Here is a 19,827-nt window from a genome sequence, read left to right as displayed (position 1 = left end):
TTACAGAGAGAGATAAGAGGCTGCGGTCCACCGGGACGAGCCTCGGCCAGCCGGCATGTCTGCTCTGCCTCCTGCTGAAGCTCATTACTTATGAATAAAGGGTGGAGGCCGACGTTTACAAGATGCTACAGCTAAAAAAAAACAACAACCTGCAGGAAAAACGGTCAGCACAAGGTGTGATCTCATCACAACTTTCTGTTTCCAGACAGATCCAACATAAAACAATGACCTAATTCTAATGAGTAGCTCGGATGATGATGATGGCCAAATAAATAAAGGTTAGCCTGATGCTGGTGGTGCTGACAGGACGAGTCCAGCTAAAGGAAAAGAGACACAGCCGTGACTTCATGTCTCAGTTTACGCTTCCAACCTCTCACCTCTTGGCCATAGGGCGTCAAAACGAGCTAACCGCTAACGCTGTGCCTCCATACCTGACAGAGAGCTGCACAAGAACGCTCTTCAACACAACCTGACCGGCAGCGCCGACAAACATAAAACAGCAGCAAACATTTTTGATCTCATGAGAGTTATTAATCTGGCTTGGTTTTATAAAAGAAAAGCTTAAGTAACATTATTATCACATTTAGTTTGATCCAAAAGTCTAAAATAATCTCTTTTCTCTACATTTTGGTAATCTTGTAATCCTCTGAAGTTGTTCTGATGGATTCTTCTCCAGGTCTTTCTGAGATCTTTTCCTTTAATTCAGGCGTGAAATGGCTGCTGAGCTCAACGGATGAGCAGCTGTTGTGTTGACAGAATGAAATTAAATTGTTAAAAGTGATCCACGTCTTTGTTTTTGATGGGTGTGGCGTCTCTGTTCCCCTCGGCATGCACAGCACTGGAATACAAACAGCTTTCAGCTTGTACAGATGCTGATCTGAGAGCTTTGACCTTTTTTTAATTGCAGAAATACAGACAATTTGGCAAGAAAATCCTCATTATTTAAAATAGTAAATGCACAGAAATGAAGCTTACTGTCTAACAGATGAGTTAAAGCAGACCGATCCATCAACCAAATAGACATATAGATGGAATAACTGAATGGATGACCAGATGGATGGATGGAAGGAAGGATAAACAACCAGGTGGATGGATGAACAGATAAATGGATGGATGAACAGACAAACAACCAAATTCTGTCCATCCAACCGTTGGACGGAGTGAATAAGGGAAACCTCTACAGAAATCCTTCATCATCTTATGTAAACGTATGGAGCTTCATTAGCCTATAATCTGCTGTAAACAGATTAACTAGATTATTAATCAATAAAGTAACAACTTCAACTCAACTTTGGAGGATAAAAGAAAATATCAGGCAGAAAAATCATGAAAGGATCAAACATTTCCACCTGCTGCACTCCAGCCCAACTAACAAACCCTGAATCAACACTGAAGCTAAGCTAACCATTTAGCATCTCTGGTGTCTGTTCTGGACGGCTCCATCTGATGATCCGTGTCAGATAAACGCTCAGCTTGCTGCTTCGGGTCAGATCTGCTCTAATCAGCAGTCATGTCCTGCTGAGGCTTACAGCAGCAGCAGCTGATCGTAATCAGCCCATTGGCAGCTGCAGGTCCACGGCGGCCTGCTGACGACCCAAACGCCGTCCTGCCTATTTATACACCGACGTCTTGCTGATCAAACGCCGGCGAGGCGCGCTCGGTGACAGCAGGAAATTTGTTTTATTCCCAAGAGTTTCTCTGAAGAAACGGAGACGCCGTCCGTTCTGCCGGAGGAAAATGTATTTTAGTCGTAAAAAAACCACAGCATGCAGTCGTAAAACTGAACTGAAAACCCAGATTGGATTTACAGAATGGTGCAAAAATATTTTAAAACAAACTGATTTTACCGAAACGTTCCTAAAATCTGTGAAAGAGGTCTCCATCGGGATTTCTTCAGGACTTACAATCATTTTCCAGACTTGGTTAATAAAGTACAGGCGTAAAGAAAGGACATCTGCAGAATATCATCTCTGCTGCCTGGATATCGAGCTGTTAGCATGTTAGCATGACGGTTGTCTTATGGCAACAGTCTTCAGTCAGAGGCTTCTTGAGATTCACTGCAACACTGACTGTTACTGGAGATCCTTCATGCCCTTAGCATCACCATCTATGGCGACTGAATTTAATTTCCTTTTTGGGTAAATAAAGAGTCTTTGAATTGAATCAAGTCTCTACTTTCATCTGCCTCAGAAAAAGAACATTGTTCTAGAAGTTTTGACAAACCTAAACAGGGTTTCTGTAATCTTGAACTCAAGCTAAATTAGCTAAATGAGGATCTGAGATGTTTTTGGTTTTTTTACCGTCTTTCCTCTGATCTTGGACTAAACTTTATGGGACTTTCACACCCAGAAAGCTCATCAACCAGGAGCCATGAAATGTTTCTCCTCTTGTAAATAAATCTTCCTTAAAGTCATTGCTGATGTCATTCCATCTAGAACAAAATGCAGTAAATGGACAAAACTATTTAATTTAAAAATACGTCATTAATCCCAATTAAATAGCAGCTCCAGCTTCTATAATGGTGCTCAGGGTTGATGACCAAACTCCTAACATACTGCCTGTTCAAAGTAATGACTCAGCACTATAAAGCAGCTGTACGTACTCACCTCTGCCTCACCTACAGATTTAAATATGACTGTAAGTCACATTGGCCGACACTCCTCTCTCTACCTGTCTAGACTACTGCTGGACTTTTTCTATTCTGGTCTGTCGCAGATCTGGAAGTACAATCCAAACCTTTAAAGCCAAAGTCCAAACAGCATCAATCCGTCAATACAGCAGGAAACGACACTCGTGACAGGAGCCATGTTACGATGCCGTATTAGGGCCGTTGGAGACAAACAAGAGGAGAAAACGTACTAATTTTTCTAGAATAAAGCAAGGACAAAAAAACCCAAGAGTTTTAACAGTTGAAAATTTGCTAGAAAAATCAGTTTGAAGTTAAACTAAGATTTGAGCGAAAAAAAATAAAAATTGGAAAACTCAGATTTTATAGAAAGTATTTTCTCAAAAAAAATTTCATATTTTTTTCTCAAAAGTTTTTGACGTTTCAAACTCAAATTTCCAAGTTTTTTTCTCAAAGAATTTCTGAGACGAACCTGAAAATGATTTTTTTTCTAGCAAACCGACGGCTTCAAACTCAGACATTTACACATTTTTTGCTAAAAAATTTAAGATAGTTTTTTTTCTCGCACCTTTTTTAATTTTCAAACTAATGATCTAGAAAAAAGACATTTCTGAGATTAATCTCAAAATAAAAATTTTTTCTAGCACATTTTTGACTTTTTGAATTCATATTTCCATGAATAATCTCAAAATTCCTGAGATTAACCTTGTAAATTTTCAACTTTTCAAAATCAGAAATCTCCTCGTTTCTCTGGAAAACTTAGAGATTAATCTCAAAATCTTCGGAATTTTTCTAGCAAATTTCAAACTTTTCAAGCTCACAAACTTCCTTGTTTTTTTCCTCAGTTTTCCCAAGTTTTTGGCAGAAATGTTCAAGGCTGTGCCTCTCCTGACTGGAGGTGGGATGTTTTCCCAACTCTCAGGCTGAAATCCAAGACGAGGAATGCACAGGTGTGAACGCATGTCGTGGCATATCTGCACACAGGTATGAATGGCTGCCGCTGCCTGATGTCGTCCACACCTGACAGCTTACAAACTGAGCGGTAATAGGATAACAGGCGATAATCCCAGGCTGCTTCATTACAGCAGGGAACACGTTTGAGGGGATGAGACGGGATAAACGTCTGCATGTACCTGACAGAAAACATCTTAAAGCTCAGTCATGCACAAAACAAACGCAGAAATCCCACTTTCTGTTTCAATAAAACCCTGGAAACGCAGATTAACTCCACGCTCAGGCTTCCTGTATTTATGCTCCATTTCTTCAGGTTGGCTCATGACAAATTTTATTCTGGCTGTTTTACTGCAGAGTGATTTAATGATGAGACAAAGCCGGGTAATGATTAGCGAGCGCAGCCGTCTGCTGGACAGGGCGTGGAGCATCTGAGTGGGCGCACAGCAGGGAACAAACTTCCTGGTTTCAAGCTTTGATTTAAGTTCGATTAACACATCTCCACCTTTTCAACACGTTTTAACCCTCATCCACCATCTGCAAACATCTGTTTTCAGGAAACTGAGAACATTTTTAAATTGCTCCACTTCTCTTATCCAACTCAAAGAAACACGCCTATGAATGTTTGAAATCGCCAGTGACTGTTTTACTCCCAGCAGCTTGTAGCACAGTAGCGACTCGTTATTCACGTCCTGAGTGACGTGGAAATCGGCCCACTCAACGTTAGCACCATGTTTGACCAACACTTCACGGGGAAGAGAATCTCATTTTTTACAAGAGTTTTAGGGCCCAGTTAAGAAAAGATAATTAAATTATGACAATAAAATCATAATTCATGAATAAATATGAAAATAAAGTTGTAATAATACAAGAACAGAGTTATAAAAATACGATGATAAAGCTGTATGACAGTAAGTTGAAACGTAAAAGAATAAAGTCGTTATTCTACAAGATGAAGTCATAATACCAGACAAATCGTGATTATACATGGAAATTAGTTGCAATATTGCAAGAATAAAGTATCAAAGTAAGTCAAAATAAGACGCGTCAGATATTAACTGTCAAAGATTTCTTTCTTGTATTTTTATGTCTTTCTTCTGGTAACATTGCTTCTTTGTCATTACTTTCACAATATCACCATTTTTCTGTAATGTAAAAAAATATTTAAATCTTTGCCTTATTTGGTCATATTTCTTAACTTATTCAAATATTAGAACAAAATGCTTTTCTATTTCTGATGGAACAAAAGATCTGCCTTTCTGGGAGTCTAAAGATGACTTAGTTGGGCTGTCTGCTCTGGTACAGCCTGCAGTCAGCTACTTGCAATTGTAATCTTTTAGTTTAGCTGACCTGTAGTGCTCAGCAACATGTGGAGGAGGAGCAGCCCTACATATGAAAACTTCAGTGACAGCTGGACTTTCTGTGACATTGAAATCAGAGCTAAATTAAAATAAATTTTTTGCAAATCAGAAAGCAGGAATCTTCAGGAATCAGATGCGTTGTGATTGGGATTAAAAAAATAAATCAAATTAATTAACGAAGGAGAGCGAGGATTTAGAAATCATTCACAAACTGTCGTTTTCTGGATTTTACGCAACGGCTCAACTAACAAGATAAAGAACCAAATATTAAAAAACAAACCTTCAACAAAAACAGGTTTTCATCATTTTCCACAAATAATATCTCAAAAGAAAAGGTATACACCATCTTTCTGCAAAAGTTGCATGCTTCTCTTTATTTTAAAGCTGAAAAATGAAACATTTATCTTTTTTTAACAGGTCAGATAGCAGCAATTCTAAACGTGTTTTATTCAGCAAGACTGAAGGTATAAACGTCTCTGGATCTTAAAGGTCTGAAGTGCAGATCATGAGTTCACTCCTCCATTAGCCGTCTCTGCACAAGCTTTCAGGCCATTAGCTGCTGAATCTCATCACTGATGTTTATGAAAGCGATTCCACTGAAGCTGCTTTACCGCAAGTCGACAAGACGTGAAAAAAAAAAAAAAAACTCAGACACCCGACAACAGATGGAGGCGAGTTGGAGAAATTAGCCAATTCTTGACCACGAAAAAATGACAGCAGTTCAAACCAGGGATGCACCGATTTCAGTTTTCTGGCTGATTGCTGATCACAAATCTTTAAAAAGCCGATTTTGGTCAATAACGACTTTTTTTATTGCTAAACATAGCAGGAAAGTTGCTGAGTTGTTAACAGCCGGGTCAAACATGAACTGATGGGCCGGTCCATCAGTCAAACCTCCCAAACAGGCAGAGCAGAAGAGGATCTTTGCTGAGGTAGATAAGATCTGCTTCATCTGTAAGAATCGGCCAATCAACAATCTCCTAAAGAAATCTGCGCCGATAAATCAGCTGGCTGATAAATCGGTGCACACCTCGTCCAAACCACCGCCTGCATTTTGAACACTGCAAAAACACAAAATTACAGCAAGTAACTTTAGTTCAGCTTCTAGCGCAAATATCTTAGTACACTTAAAATTAACTTACAAACCTTTCAGCAACATATGAACTTGTTTTAAGCCAATAATTCATTAAAACTGATGAAGTACTAGATCAGTTGGCAGATTATTTAACATCTGACAATTTTCCCATGTTAAGTGAAATAATCTGTCACTTTTTCATCAGTATTAAGGAATTAATGACTTAAGTTCCTATATCTTGCTGAAAAGTTACTTGTAATTCAGTCTGATTTTATTTCAAATTTACCAAGATATCTGCAGTGGAAACTAGACCAAAATGTGTTTTTGCAGTGAAGCAAACACCCACAGACTTTATCAAGTTGTTTGATCGTGAGCTCATTTACTCTGCTCTTCATATTAACACTGTTTAGTCATAAAAATCAGAAAACAAAAGTTAAATCTAAAAAAATAAAGAAAAACGAAGCCTTCAGCTCATTTCAGACATGCTCTAAAGTTTGAATCCTGAGGGAAAATAAATAAAAACTGAGACTCAGGCTGAAAAGGTCTGAAGAGTGAAAGATGAATGTCCTGCAGGACTCACCCTGCTGAGCGAGTCGTCAGCGTCCGGAGAAGCAGCGGCGCGTCCTGAGGTCAGAAAAACTCACTCCGGTTGTCCAAACAGCAAAATCAAAAAAAAAACAAAACGGCTGGCAGCGGCTCGGCTAACGGATCGACGCTGCTGCCAAAAACTCAGACTCTCCAGTCCAAACTCCTCCGTTAGTCCGGGTTAAAACCAGGAGAGAAGGTCAGTGTGTGTGTGTGTGGGTGTGTGTGTGTGCAGCGGGAGGCAGAGTGCATGTGTGAACAAGCAAAGGGAGTGAGCAGGATATGTACACTCCCAGAGAGGGAGGCGACTGAGAGGAGCAGCAGGTAATCACACTCAGTCACTCCGCCGCAGAGTTTACTCAACCATTTACCTAATCAGAGAGAGAGAGAGAGGGGAGGGAGAGAGAGAGAGAAAGAGAGACAGAGAGAGAGAGAGATAAATTGAGAAAAAAGAGAGGAAAGAAAAGAGAAAAAAGAAAGAGGCAGACACTCCCTCTTTGCTCTTGTTGCGCAAAAATCAAACATTCCTTTGTATGAAACATGTGACTAAAAAACAGATATTTCATCTCTTTGGGTTCAGATGTTAAAAAGGTAAAAAAAATTTGAAACTTTTGTTTTGCTAAAATATTCAAACCCCCTTTATCTTTTCTGCATTAGTTATATCTAGGCTGAAGCGATTCATCGCAGGGCTGGCCAAAGCCTCTTTGAGGCCCTTAGCCGATTTTCATTTGGGGCCCCCCACACCAACATAACATACCCATTAGCATTAGCATAATTTATAATTAGCTTACACCGTACAAGTGTTATTGCAGTTCATTATAACCTTACTGGAGTAGCTAACAAAATATATATTTTTTCCTTGCCCTCTGTGTCAGCTAAGCAATACAGAGACCTGTTGCCATAGCAACTGACTGACAACAGCTCCACTAGCGCATCAGGATTCAACACCAACAACAACAACAAAACACGGAAACATTTCCCACACAAAGAGCAGAACATTCAGTCGGTTACAGTTTTCTGTTTTCAGGCTTGATGTTTATGACATAGATGATCGTCTGAACACAGCAGGTGGTCGATTAGTTATCTGAACTCCTGCTCTACAGATGATCTGTCAGAGTCGGAGTCAGAGAGGTCGACTAAAAAAAAAACAACAAAAAAAACAAACTGAATTCTGCAGCACATCTACATGCTAAGGTTGTCAAAGTCAAGCTAGCATAACTGACCCACTTCCCTCACCATTTTTAAAACTAAAACCGTTTCCTGGTCTTATCTACTTGTCACAGAGTTGACCATTAGCAGCAAAGCACTCGGTCCCTTTTCCTATTATACAATCAACAATACATTTAAGATTTAGCGCGCCACGTTGATAGCTTAACAGCTAAAAGCAGTAGCAGTTGGTGGCGGCTAGCGGCTTTTGCTCTCCAGCAGAGAAATCAGGGCGGGACCTTGCATGTGTGACTTCACGCTGCGACATGTTAATTCCACCTTTTTAACTCTTTGTTTCAGTCCAGATCGACTTGTTCAGTCTGAATCCAGGCTTCAGAGAGGCTACAGTAAGAGGTTAACTAAAAGGTTTGCAGAATCTGAAAAATCTCCTGCAGCATTTCCAGACAGATCACCTCGGATATAAAAGTAAATAACTGTAAACGTGAACATCTGTGTTCAGTTTCAGCCTGTTTGTTTCTCATGTCCTGAGGGAACATCTGTAAACTTCTGTCAGGGACTCGTTTGGTGAAAAGTCTCCCAGATCACGTTTCCATCTGCAAGATAAACTTGTAAACAAATCCTCATACTGTCGCCTTCCAGCTACCAACAAACAGAGCTGAAAATAATAATGACTGAAAGGCTGTGAAAAAAACTCCTTAGACTTTGTGTTTTCTGCATCATTAGATGGATCAAAATATGAATTTAAGTGGAAATGTTTGGTACTTTAAGGATGAAAAGGACAATAATTCATACAAGTAAAAAATAACAGTTTCTTTCAATAAAAAAAAAAAACTTATGACACTAACCGACACTGCGGGTGTGTGTCTGCTGAAACTTTGGTTAAAACATGTTTCATTCGTTGGGTAAAAAAAAAGAAAAAAAAAAAAAAAAAGAAATTTTACTAAGAGTAAAAATACTTCATAATAAAATTACTCAAAAGTAAAAAGCACAGTTTTCCAAAACAATTAAGCCGAAGCCGATCTGGGCCTGTGTTGGCGTGCAGGAGGTCACGTTTGTGCCGCAGCGATCATTGATCCCCTCGTTAGGCCAGCATGTCAACATCCAGCTCTTCCACTCGTATCGACCTGGTTAGCCGCTAAAGCTAATGCGCCGTTACATAACGGGTCCGTTCGCTTTGGCGCGACGGCTGCAGCTGGGAATGTGAAAATAAGAAGCAAGTCTGTCAAACAATGCAGCTGCTTTAGTTTTGATAAAATATTTCTGCATTTTATCATAAAGTAAAAAACTATCAGAGAAAAGATGGTTTTATTTGGACTTTATTTGGTACCGGGACTTTTGCACAGAATAAATGTTTGAGGTTGTGAAACAAAGTGGAAAAGCAGCTAACGCTAAATATCAATGAAGTTTAGGCCAATAAGCAATAAATAAAAATGATAAATTAAATGAGATCAATAACTCCCATTTGCATGATTTATCTTTTCTCTTTTTCTACCAAAAACTGGATGATAAAACTTAAGTCTGATGTTTTGGTTTCAACCAGACTTTTTCTTGAAGGACAATTTAATTTACAGAGACTTCATAATTCACTTTATTTTATTTTTTGTTTATTTTAAATTATTAAAATGTCTTCCGGTTCCAGGGTTAAATGTTCATTACAATTTTAAGCTTATTGGTCTCTGGAAGGGCATACTAGCATTATTATGTCATTACCATATTGTTGCATGAAAATGGTCTCAAAAACAACAATATTACCGTTTATTGGAAATACATCATCTGGGGCAAATTATCGTCCAGGAACATTTGTTATCATGCCAGGCCAAATGAAGATCGCTAAACGTTTTGACCCAACAGAAGCGGCCAAGTCCTCCGGATGCATCATTCAGCTCTGCAGAGGCCTGGGAACCAACTATTCATATAAAGCAGACCCATTATGCAAAATTCACATTTTACACATTTTTATGTTTCCATTTGGGTCTGAACTGTTTCTGAATAGAGGCAAGATGCTTTAAAACAAACCAATAAGTTCATGTTTTTTGGTGTCTGGAAAATGAGTTGATTCAAAAACATCCTGGTTGTTCAGTCACGTTGCACCGTAACCTAGCAACCCCAGCCATGCCAGTTGCCTAGCAACTCGAATGGCATTCCAGGATGTTTGGGCGGCTGGATTTACTTCTGTATGCGCTGTACAATGGCTGCTGGAAAAGACAAGTGTTTTGTTGTTGACTCACTATCCAGAAACCATTTTCTGCATTCTGGTTGGTTGTGCAGGAGGCTCCACGTCTGCTTTTCAAAGATGTACAGTTGTGTAAATGCACATCTGTTTGCAGCCATTTTCATGCCGCGTGTGAATGTTGAGTGGCCAGCAGCAGCTTACATGGATTTAAAGTGACAAGACGTCCTAAAACAGCTCAACTAAGACAGAACTGAGGAGACTGAAATCTCATTATCTAAGAATATTTTATGGAAAAACTGTAATGAACATGATTCAGGATGATAACCCAGTGATTGGCTTGATCTAGAAGCTCTAATAGAAACAGAACATTTTATGTTTGTAGTTGCATTCATGAACAAAATGAAGTAAATTAAATTTTTTCCCAGTTCAGTCTCATTATATTGAACATTTCTGTCCTGGTGTACCTTAAAATAATTTACATTTCTATCCTCTTGAAATGCAATAAATGCCAAACCGATTAGTCTATACCCGGCCATGTTCTGACAGGTTCTGATCCAGTACATGCACTGCGGTGCCAACTCAGCTTCCATTTCACATTTATGCCTCAGTGTTTGCAAACAACATGCGGCCTAGCAACGCCGCCGCCTCATTCCCACCCAGCTGCCGTCAGCACAGCAAACTGAGGCCGAGTTGCATCAGGAGCTTCACAGAAATACACACACGCTGCAAAAACGGAAGAAAACAAGAGCATGCAAGCTGGAAATAATGACAAATTTCACAAAAAAACAATCAAAGTCCATCAGCCATAAAGCATCTCTGAGATAAGACAGAAGATGGCCTCCACTATCAGTTTGGCTCATTTTTAAAATCACAACATCCAATAAACACGCCGAGCTTTCAACCAGGAAACAGAGGCGTTAAGTCAAAGGTTCAAATAAATAAACACTCTTATCCGAGCAGACAGGAATTTATGGCTCTTTTGTTGCTTTCATGCAGGTCCAGAACCAGAACCAGAACTGTACTGGGTACCATTACCAATGAAAACGGGTCAGGAGTCCCATAAGCTTCCAACTATTGATGAGACATTCACAAATGATTTGATTCCTTTGAACAGTTCTTTTCTGTGACAAACAGGACAGAATACGATTCTGTTCAATTTAATTAAAAAGGTAACACTTTGCAACAAGGCTCCTCTATTAGGTGGCTACTAAACAGTTTGTAGATATGTTAATTCATCTATAAGCACTTTGCAAGTCATAAATAACTGCTTATTATGCATTAATTAAGGGTGAAAATGAGACTAAATGCTAAAACAAATTATTGTGCTTACAAATGAAATGTTTAGTACAACAACTTCAAATTAAAATACAGATTTGGCTAATTTGGTAGCCTTAACGCAAAATAAACGCTTACGAGTGATTTAGACATGAATTCATTTATTAACTATTCATCCTTAAGGAGAGACTTATTGGTACTAATTTAAATTAATTTAACAGGTGAATAAATAAAATAAGTACAAAAATCACCCCTGCTCATTTTGTTGTCATGCGTCATGGTGGCTCTGTGCGCTCCTTCTTGCTTTTTGGTTGTTTATAGTTCTACCATTAGTGTCTTATTTGTTACATTAAGAGCAGAAGAGATTTTTAAGCAACTTTAATTTCTTTTTTCTTCTACGGTTTGTTAAATTTTTATAAATAGCACTTAAACGAACAGAACCCCCCCACGGGGATGTGGTGATTTTTCATTTTATTTCACATTCTGTTGCAATAATGTATCTGTCGGTCAATGTGGCATCTTGAATTTTGCTACAATATCAGGTTTTTGTAAAGGTTTTCCATGTAAATATCTTGTTAGTGAGACATCTTAAAATTTCATTATTTTCCTTTAGGATACAACAAACTTGGGAGCAAAATGGAAACACAAAACAGGTCAAACGTGGAGTTTCCATCCCTTCTAAGATGAACAGAAGCTTTCCAGAAAAAAGGAGAAAAAAAAATTCTATTTGGACTATTTGAGTCATTTTCACAGGGTAAATAAAGGGCCGTTTTCATGCAGTCTTTACACAAACGCGCAGTAATCAGTTGATTTTTAATCAGTTTTTTGCACCAAAGAGTTAAGAACGTATAAGCATGTTTTCACTGAGGCTCTTTAAATGTATTTGCAACTTAAAATTGACAATTTATTTACTCATTTATTGCTAGGAATGTAATACTTTAGGAAATCTTTAGATGTCTTTTTTCTGATGGAACATACTTGGAACATTTTTTTCTTAATGCAGATTTAAAATAAGACGATATTACAAATAAAATGGTTTGATCCTGGAGACTCGGCTCTCTTCTCTGGGTGAAAGCAGGATGGAGATTTTGACGGCGTCCTTCAGTCTTGGCCGTGTTTTGACTGGGCAGCACCTGGTTTCCCCTCGAGGCCGTCGGGTTTCAGCTCTGCTTCTCCTTTTGTTCTGCACGCGCTCTGCGGTCCGACAGCGCAAACAACGCTCCGCAGTTCAAATATACGTTTATCTGAGCAGGTGCAGCAGTCAGCAGGTGAAGCTGCTGCAGTTTACGCAGGAAGCTCCATGAAAAACGTGAATTTTACGAGGTGCACAGAGTTTTTCCTAACTTGACGTTACTGAGAGTTTTGCAGGGCAGCGAGTTTTTTTCTGCTTAACATACATTTGCATGGTTTTACCTGCGTTGTGGTTTTATTGCACCACTGTGCAAATCAGGAGCCGCACCTGTCCAGAAGCAAACAACAGCACAAACCTGATCAGAGGACATGGAAAACGTGTGATTTATTCTGACGGCTTACATAAACAGCCACCTAACCTCCAGGTTATTAAATCATTTACACGTTCTGATCAGTTCTGGGAAAGTTTTGTGGACATTATGTCATAATGTTAAAAGTTCCCAAACCGAGGTGCGAGTCCCGCCTGGAGGGGATCAAGGCTCATTTCTTTTGTTTCCCCTCCAGGCAAAACAGATGTATTGTAATATTTTCATATGGTTATAATAAATAGTTATTTGCATTTTCTCAAAATCAACATGTAGAGGGTGATTAAAAATAAGGAAAGAAGTCAAAGGGGCAAACACTTTCTGAAATTATTCGCTTTAGGAACAGGAAAGGTTAAAGAGTTACGTTTTCAGAGCATCTAGTATAAAAATACTTCTACTTATCAAATATCAGTTTCAGGATTTTGTAAGGTGAGAAAATGTGTCCGGTGGTTGTAATTAGTCCAAATGTTTTCATCTCTTCATTAAAAAAGGCAAAAAAAACAACAGAGGAAAGTAAAACGCATTTAGAAGATTATTTCCCCCTCAAGAAACTAATTGAGCAAGTAGGTGTTAGGGAAAGTTGCATTTAAATTTTTTTTACAAAGTTTCATCAAATTTATGGTTGAGGTCAGAAGGTTATGCTTTCATGATCCGTTTTTCCTTTTTAACTGGACAAATTTAGCTAAATTTCCTCTAAATCTGAACAAAACAGAACAAATTTCCCCTGAAACAAAAGAGGAAATCTGAGATCAGTTGCAACACAAACCAAGAAGAAGAAAAAAAGACACAATAGCAAAAATATTTTGATGAAATATGTTCAGCCGTATTGAGCAAGCCTGCACACGAAAAACTAAGAGATCATCACTTCTTCATGAATTACAACATCAGAAACCAGAAACTAAATCTACGCATGACTCAAGAGACTGAAACCGTTTTGCTCCAGTCGCGTAAAACCTAAAAACAGGTCAGTTATCACGTGTAAAAATCTGTTTCCGACACACAAACCAGCTGGATGGGAACACCGCTGCTTGTAAAATATGTTTAGGTTTTAGGAGGAAGCAGACGGACAAACTCTGGTTAACTTTCTGCTCCTCCACCGTTCACTGAAGCAAGTCGAGATGCAAATCCGTAGACATGATTGTAGCAGAGCAGCTGATCAGACACTTAATGGTCAAAATATTTCATGATATGGACGTTTAAAAACAAATGCTTAAGTGTTGATCTCACCCTCAGCTTACATTCAACATGACTCACATGTCTGCGTGTCCGTGCAGCACACTTTGTTCCTTCACGTTTGATTCATTTCCTTTGAAACGCGTTCCTGTTCTTCATCATCATCATCACACCTTCACCCACCTGATTACATCAACTGTGTCAGCCAATAAACCCAAACACCAGAGGAGACTTTAAAAAGTCCAAACGAGTCGCAGACCAGAGCCAGAAATCGACTCGACACCCTTAAAGCTGAAACACGGTTTCAGGCCAAACGGGAACGGAAAGGAAAGCAGCATTTTACCAACATAAAGCACCAAAACACACATCTGCATCTGAACAGATCAACAAGCTACGATATGTCAAAAATTATTCATTTATCGTTATTGCACAAGAAAAGAGTGAAATTTTAAAACATCAACTCTCGAAGGAACTGCATTAGATTATGACGGCTTCAGTTATTTCAGATGGAAACTAAAGAAATCTGGAAGTAGTGATGACCTCTGACCTGAACCTTCAGAGCCACATAAAGACAGTTACAAAGTCGGCCTTCTGTCACCTGAAGAGCATTTCCAGGATTAGAGGTTCAGTGTCCCAACAAGACAGGAACTCATCCAGGGTTTATCTTTGAATATTCCACACTAACCGAGCTTCCTTTACAAATGTGTGGAAATCTTTGTCAGGATTCAAAGAAAAGCAGAAAATCTCACAAATCCAGTGTTTTCATTAAATAAGAAACAAAGTCATGTGAATAATTCTGCTCACACAGATGTAAACCGTTTTTTCAGCGCTCAAATATGGTCAGCGGATGTTTTACTTGGGCTTTGGAGCATCAAGCTCCGCCTTCTTGGTAGCGGCTACGTCTGCAGTGTTTTGGGGAAACTAACCTGTTTTTACAAGACAGCTATGGATTCAATGCATTCAAATGACTCAGAACTGGTGTGTCTTTCCAATGTGTGCAGCTGGTGAAGCGAAAGAATTAATCAAACCATCATCCTCCAACTACTTCCTGTTGTCTTCGTGAGCAGCAACATCCGGCTGTTGAGCGCGTGACTTGTGAAATGTGGAAGAAAGTGTCAACTGGAGATTTGCAAAATAAACCAATTTTCATACGACCAAAAACCCTCATACCAGCGCCAGAACCTTTTGTTGAAAAATGAGTTTTTTTTCCCTTTTTAGTCTCCATTAAGCACTTATTTTTCAAAATGTCAAATTCCACAATTATCTGGCCAATGGAAACACAGCTACTGTTGTCACAGGTCTGTGTTGTAAAAAAAAAAAAACAACAACAACAAAAAGACATGATCCAAACGCTGCTGCTGGCATTCTGACTAAAACCAGGAAGGTAGAGAACATCAACCAGCTCTACATCGCCCAGCAGCTTTCAGCTTCTATGCACCACAAATCTGGAACAAACTTCCTGAAAACTGAAAACCAGCCGAAACCCTGAGTTCCTTTAAATCAAGGCTAAAACCCCACCTGGTTAGAGTTGATTTTAAAACATAAATCGATCAATACATTTGATGCGTCTTTGCTTCATGATGGTTCTGGATAAAATGTAAATGTTTGCTTGTTTCATAATTGGTTATGATTTTTTTTGTTTATGGTGTGAAACACTTTGAACTGCTTTGTTCCTGAAATTTTCTATACAAACACATTTAACTTAAAAAAAAAAAAAAACACGAGACAAAAACCCATCATCACCTTTCCTTCCTTTTCTCTGCCTGCTCATCTTCTGCGTTTTCAGTTTGTAAAATCTCCCATTTAGCCCAAAATGTTCTACTTGAAGTACATTTTTAAATGCATTTTCTCCATTTTGCTGTTTTATGATCTCAAATGCCCTGATGTGTAAAGAAAACAAAACAAAAACCAAGCCATCATCACCTTTTCTCAAATTGCAACAGCCGAAACCAAAAGCAAAATCTATGCATGAGTCAAGAGTCTTCCGCTCATACAGATCAGAAATTTCTACGTTTTTCTGCAGAAGTCCAGACCTGGAAACATTTGGGGGATGACGATGAGTAGAAATGTGTTTTCAACCAACCCATCATTGCTTAGGAATGCTGCTGTAACAAAACGTTTTGGCTTCAGGAGGAAGCAGACGGACGGACGCGTCGTCAGAGTTTCTGCTGCTGTGATGTCGGAAGTTACCGTTAAAGTCGCCGTTTATGAATGCAGAAACAGGATCTATGTAAACAAGATCTAGGGTAGAAATGGATAAAATAAAAAAATTAGAATAAACTCAAACATTTATTCTGAGTTTCCGTCTGTAAAGTTAGTGAAAAATAGAACAGCAATAATTTGCGTTATATACATGTCTAGTTTTTTTCAGACTAAATATTAAATATTTGGCAGACTAAATATTTAGTTTGAATGCTAATTTGGTTTGAAGCAATACATTTCATGGGGATGCTAACTAATTAGCTCCAAACTAAAATAGCAAGAAAGCTAAATATTTAGTTTCAGACTATTTGAGGTTAGATGTGTGTAAATCTGACCCAGATAGACTAATATACATTATTTTGTTGTCAATAATTTCTTATGTGGTGTGCAGAATAAACCAAGCTAAGCAGAAAAGCTTGCAGTAAGATTCTCCAGATCGTGTCACTTCTTTGCTCCAGAGAGAGGAGAACAACGGCTGGGTTTCCGTAATCTCGAGTTAATCACGTCTGCATAAAGCTGCTCCCCTGACAGCGACGGCTCTGCAGAAGACGATAAAAATATCCAGCATCAAAGAACCAGGAGAAGAAAAAGGTATAAAAAAAAATAGATGCAGCTGCAGGAAGGAATTAGGTCTGTGGGTCTAAATTTAGCTCAGCCATTTTTACTGCAGAAATAAGCAGCTCCAACATATGCATGATAAATGACAGAAAACCTGATGAATTAGTAATAATCCAGAGTTTCTCCCGCTGGCCTAAAACGATATCAGCTGGTCATAAGTAGCTACTGTAGTCAAGGTGAGGAACTGGAGGGGATTAGCTTAGCTTTTATATAAACAGCACAGCCTCGCCGCCATCAGATCGCTCCCAGTATTTAACCGCATCAACATGCAGAGACTTCCACACATTGGCTTATTTCAGGCCTCCGCAAAAACAAAATCAGATCCAATGAAGCAAAATCAGCTAAATAACACGAACCATTAACATCCCCTCTGCCCATTATTCACCTAAAAACAAAATCCTACCAGGTAATTTGGTCGAGTTTCAACTGAAAATATCCTAGTCGACTTCAAATAAGACAAACCTTTTCATTAAGATACAAGATCTTGTTCCAAATATGAAATATTTTCATTGCGCATCTTAAAACAGCAAAAATTTCCACATAACTTTATATTTTGGCCGGTCTGGTGATGCCATTTTTAAATATGAAATGATTATTGTTTTGATCAGTTATTGAGTCTTTAAGTAGATTTTTTACCAAATACTTTTTTTTTTTTGAGTGATTTCTTGGACAGCTACTTTTTACTTTTACTTGAGTAAATTTTTTGGTCACTCTATCCACCTCCAGCAATGGATAAATGTAAATGTTTCCTTTCTGATACAAGAAATATGAAACTTTTTACATTATTTTCTTTTTTGGCTCTCGTTCTGCTCATGTAGCTTCCAGCATCTTTCATAGACACCATGTCATTTTATGAGGCCATAAATTAGAGAAGCTAGACAGCAGAGTTTAATTAAAGTATTAAAGTGAAGCTTTTTTTAGCAGCAGAGTCGCAGTGTTACCAAAATAAACTTCTGATTTTAACCCATTCCTCTGGGTCGGTCTGTTAACAGGAACATAAAACCTGTGAAACTTTTCTGATCAGTTTCTGAATTTCTGCAGAAAATAAAAAAACCCACCAGAGTCCAGCAGGACCGGTCCAACATTTGGTCTGAGGGTTTTTCAGGAGTCGTCGCTGCAGGTAAACAATCAATAAGTTAAAACCACAGTGGAGCAGGTTGACCACTAACACTCATTAATAATGGATCAGACTGATGCATAATTAAGACACAAACAACATGTGCACAGCTGTCACCACGTCAGCGGTCACTCCAGCAGGAATCAGTCATTTTAGCTTTTTTTAAATTATTTTTGCTGACAGAGAATTTGAAATCTTTTTTTTCACCACGCTGTGATTTTCTTACAGCCACTGTTAAGGACAAAAACTTTCAGTATAAAAACTAAAGGTTTGACTTTTTACACACTAATTTGCATCTCACTCATGTAAAGTTTAAGATGCAAAAATAATTTTTTTTTACATTTGTTGGCTTAGAGAATTATAGGGTGTAAATGGAGCAATTTTCCTAAATTAAGACATTTTTGGCGGCTAGTCAAGAACGTTTCCCTAAGCAATACCAGCACCTCTTCAGGGTTTTTCCCCCATTTTTATATTTATTCCTGCAGCTATAACATTCAGTTGTTGATGCATTTTATGTTAAACTGTGAATTAACAGACACTGGACAAAAAAGGAGGAAGAAAAACTACAAACAGATTGAAATAAAAAAAAACACACAAAATGCAGAAAAGATTTAAAATCTGATCAAATCAGATGTAAAGACGTTTGATCCACCAGAGGACACCGGCTCTCTGCTCAGATCCATTTTTAAAGTAATCCCTCCATCTAAGCCCACGTGGGCGCGGATTATCCTCAGACGGTCGGACAGATGTCGCGTCAGAAACACACCGGACCAACCCGCTGCGGGGCGGCGCCGAAAACCGAAAGCTGGCCATGAAACTCCGGCGAGTCTCGGCGTTAAAAGGTCGTTAATCCAGACGACGACGCCTGCAGAGGCATGGAGTCGTTTATGGAGGAAAATCTGTTTTCAGGATAATAACCGGGTTCAAAGGTCACGAGCAAATCTGGCTGTTATGCAACAGCATATTAGGATTTCCATCCAATGTCAGGATATTAAAGAAACCATCCTTTACATCCATCAGCATATCAGAAAAAAAACAAACACTGGCCTTTAGTCACATTAAAAAATAAAATGACCAATTTGACAAGCTGAAACTGCAAACAGCTTCTGATCTGGAGAAAAGTCCAGATCCATCCAAACACTGAAGTGTGCTGCAGAAATAAACCTGACTGAAATTTCTGAGTTTCAAACGTAGATTTACAACTCAGAAATGCCACCGTCAAGATTTCTGAGTCTGAAAATCTTCCGAGTTTCTTCTTAATTTTTGACATGTCAGTTTCAGAAATGTTCCAGTTTTTTCTAGAAATTTTCTGAAATTAATCTAATTTTTTTTTTGTTATTTTTGACTTTTCTAGCTGAGAAATGTTCTTGTTTTTCTTGAAAAATTCTGAGATTAATTTCAAAATCAATAAAGTTGGTGTAAGAGGTGTGAAGGTTTTTCTGTGGCACATTTTTGGTTAACTTACGATTGTTCTTTCTTCTCTGAAGCTGCTTGTGTTGGATTTAGTATCCAGAAATTTTACACAAAAGAGCATCAATAGTTTGTAGCATCATTACTCGAGTGAAAAGTACATTACTCCTAAAAGTAAACTTTATGAAAACGTTACTTCAGTAACACTCATTTCTGCGTCTTGTGGAAGATCAACACCTGCAGGCGCAGAGTCTGGGAAACAAAGTCAAAGCAGAAACATGAGATCACCTCATCCAGCTGCAGGCAGTTTCTAATTAAATCTGCGCTACAACCCAAACGCGCACATGCTGCAAGGAAAAACTCGCAGTCAATAAAGATTCATTTGACTTTGCTGTGAAACGCGTCCAACCTCATGGCCTCCTCCAGCTTTTGTCTGCCTAACCCAGCAGTTTGACTCAAAGTCGCTTTCTGAACTGTTCAGGCATGAAGTCAATGCGCTCTGTGTTGTGTAAACATAACTGGAATATGCTCCCATTTAAAAACCGGGTTAATTGTGGGAATAGCGCTGTCGTTGCAAACCGAGGGGTTTCCCCGGGAT

The 19,827-nt window shown here is 38.7% G+C and overlaps 1 protein-coding gene across 2 annotated transcripts in view; it reads right to left on the bottom strand.

The window, feature by feature from the left end:
* Positions 1-19,827, bottom strand: part of coro2aa (coronin 2Aa) — a 39,500-nt gene that overhangs the window by 13,844 nt on the left and 5,829 nt on the right. Inside the window, exon 1 of one of the 2 annotated variants that reach the window (XM_007543443.2) lies at positions 6,594-6,874. The exons of the other annotated variant lie outside the window; for it this stretch is intronic. The gene's annotated coding sequence lies outside the window, so the exon portion shown is untranslated. Of the gene's footprint in view, positions 1-6,593; positions 6,875-19,827 lie in introns of those variants that run through there. 2 annotated transcript variants of the gene reach the window in all.

Source organism: Poecilia formosa, unplaced genomic scaffold, assembly GCF_000485575.1.
Source record: "Poecilia formosa unplaced genomic scaffold, Poecilia_formosa-5.1.2 Scaffold825, whole genome shotgun sequence".
Taxonomy (NCBI): domain Eukaryota; kingdom Metazoa; phylum Chordata; class Actinopteri; order Cyprinodontiformes; family Poeciliidae; genus Poecilia; species Poecilia formosa.
The sequence above is the reverse complement of the archived record's forward strand: the minus strand, read 5'-3'. Positions and strand labels throughout refer to the sequence as shown.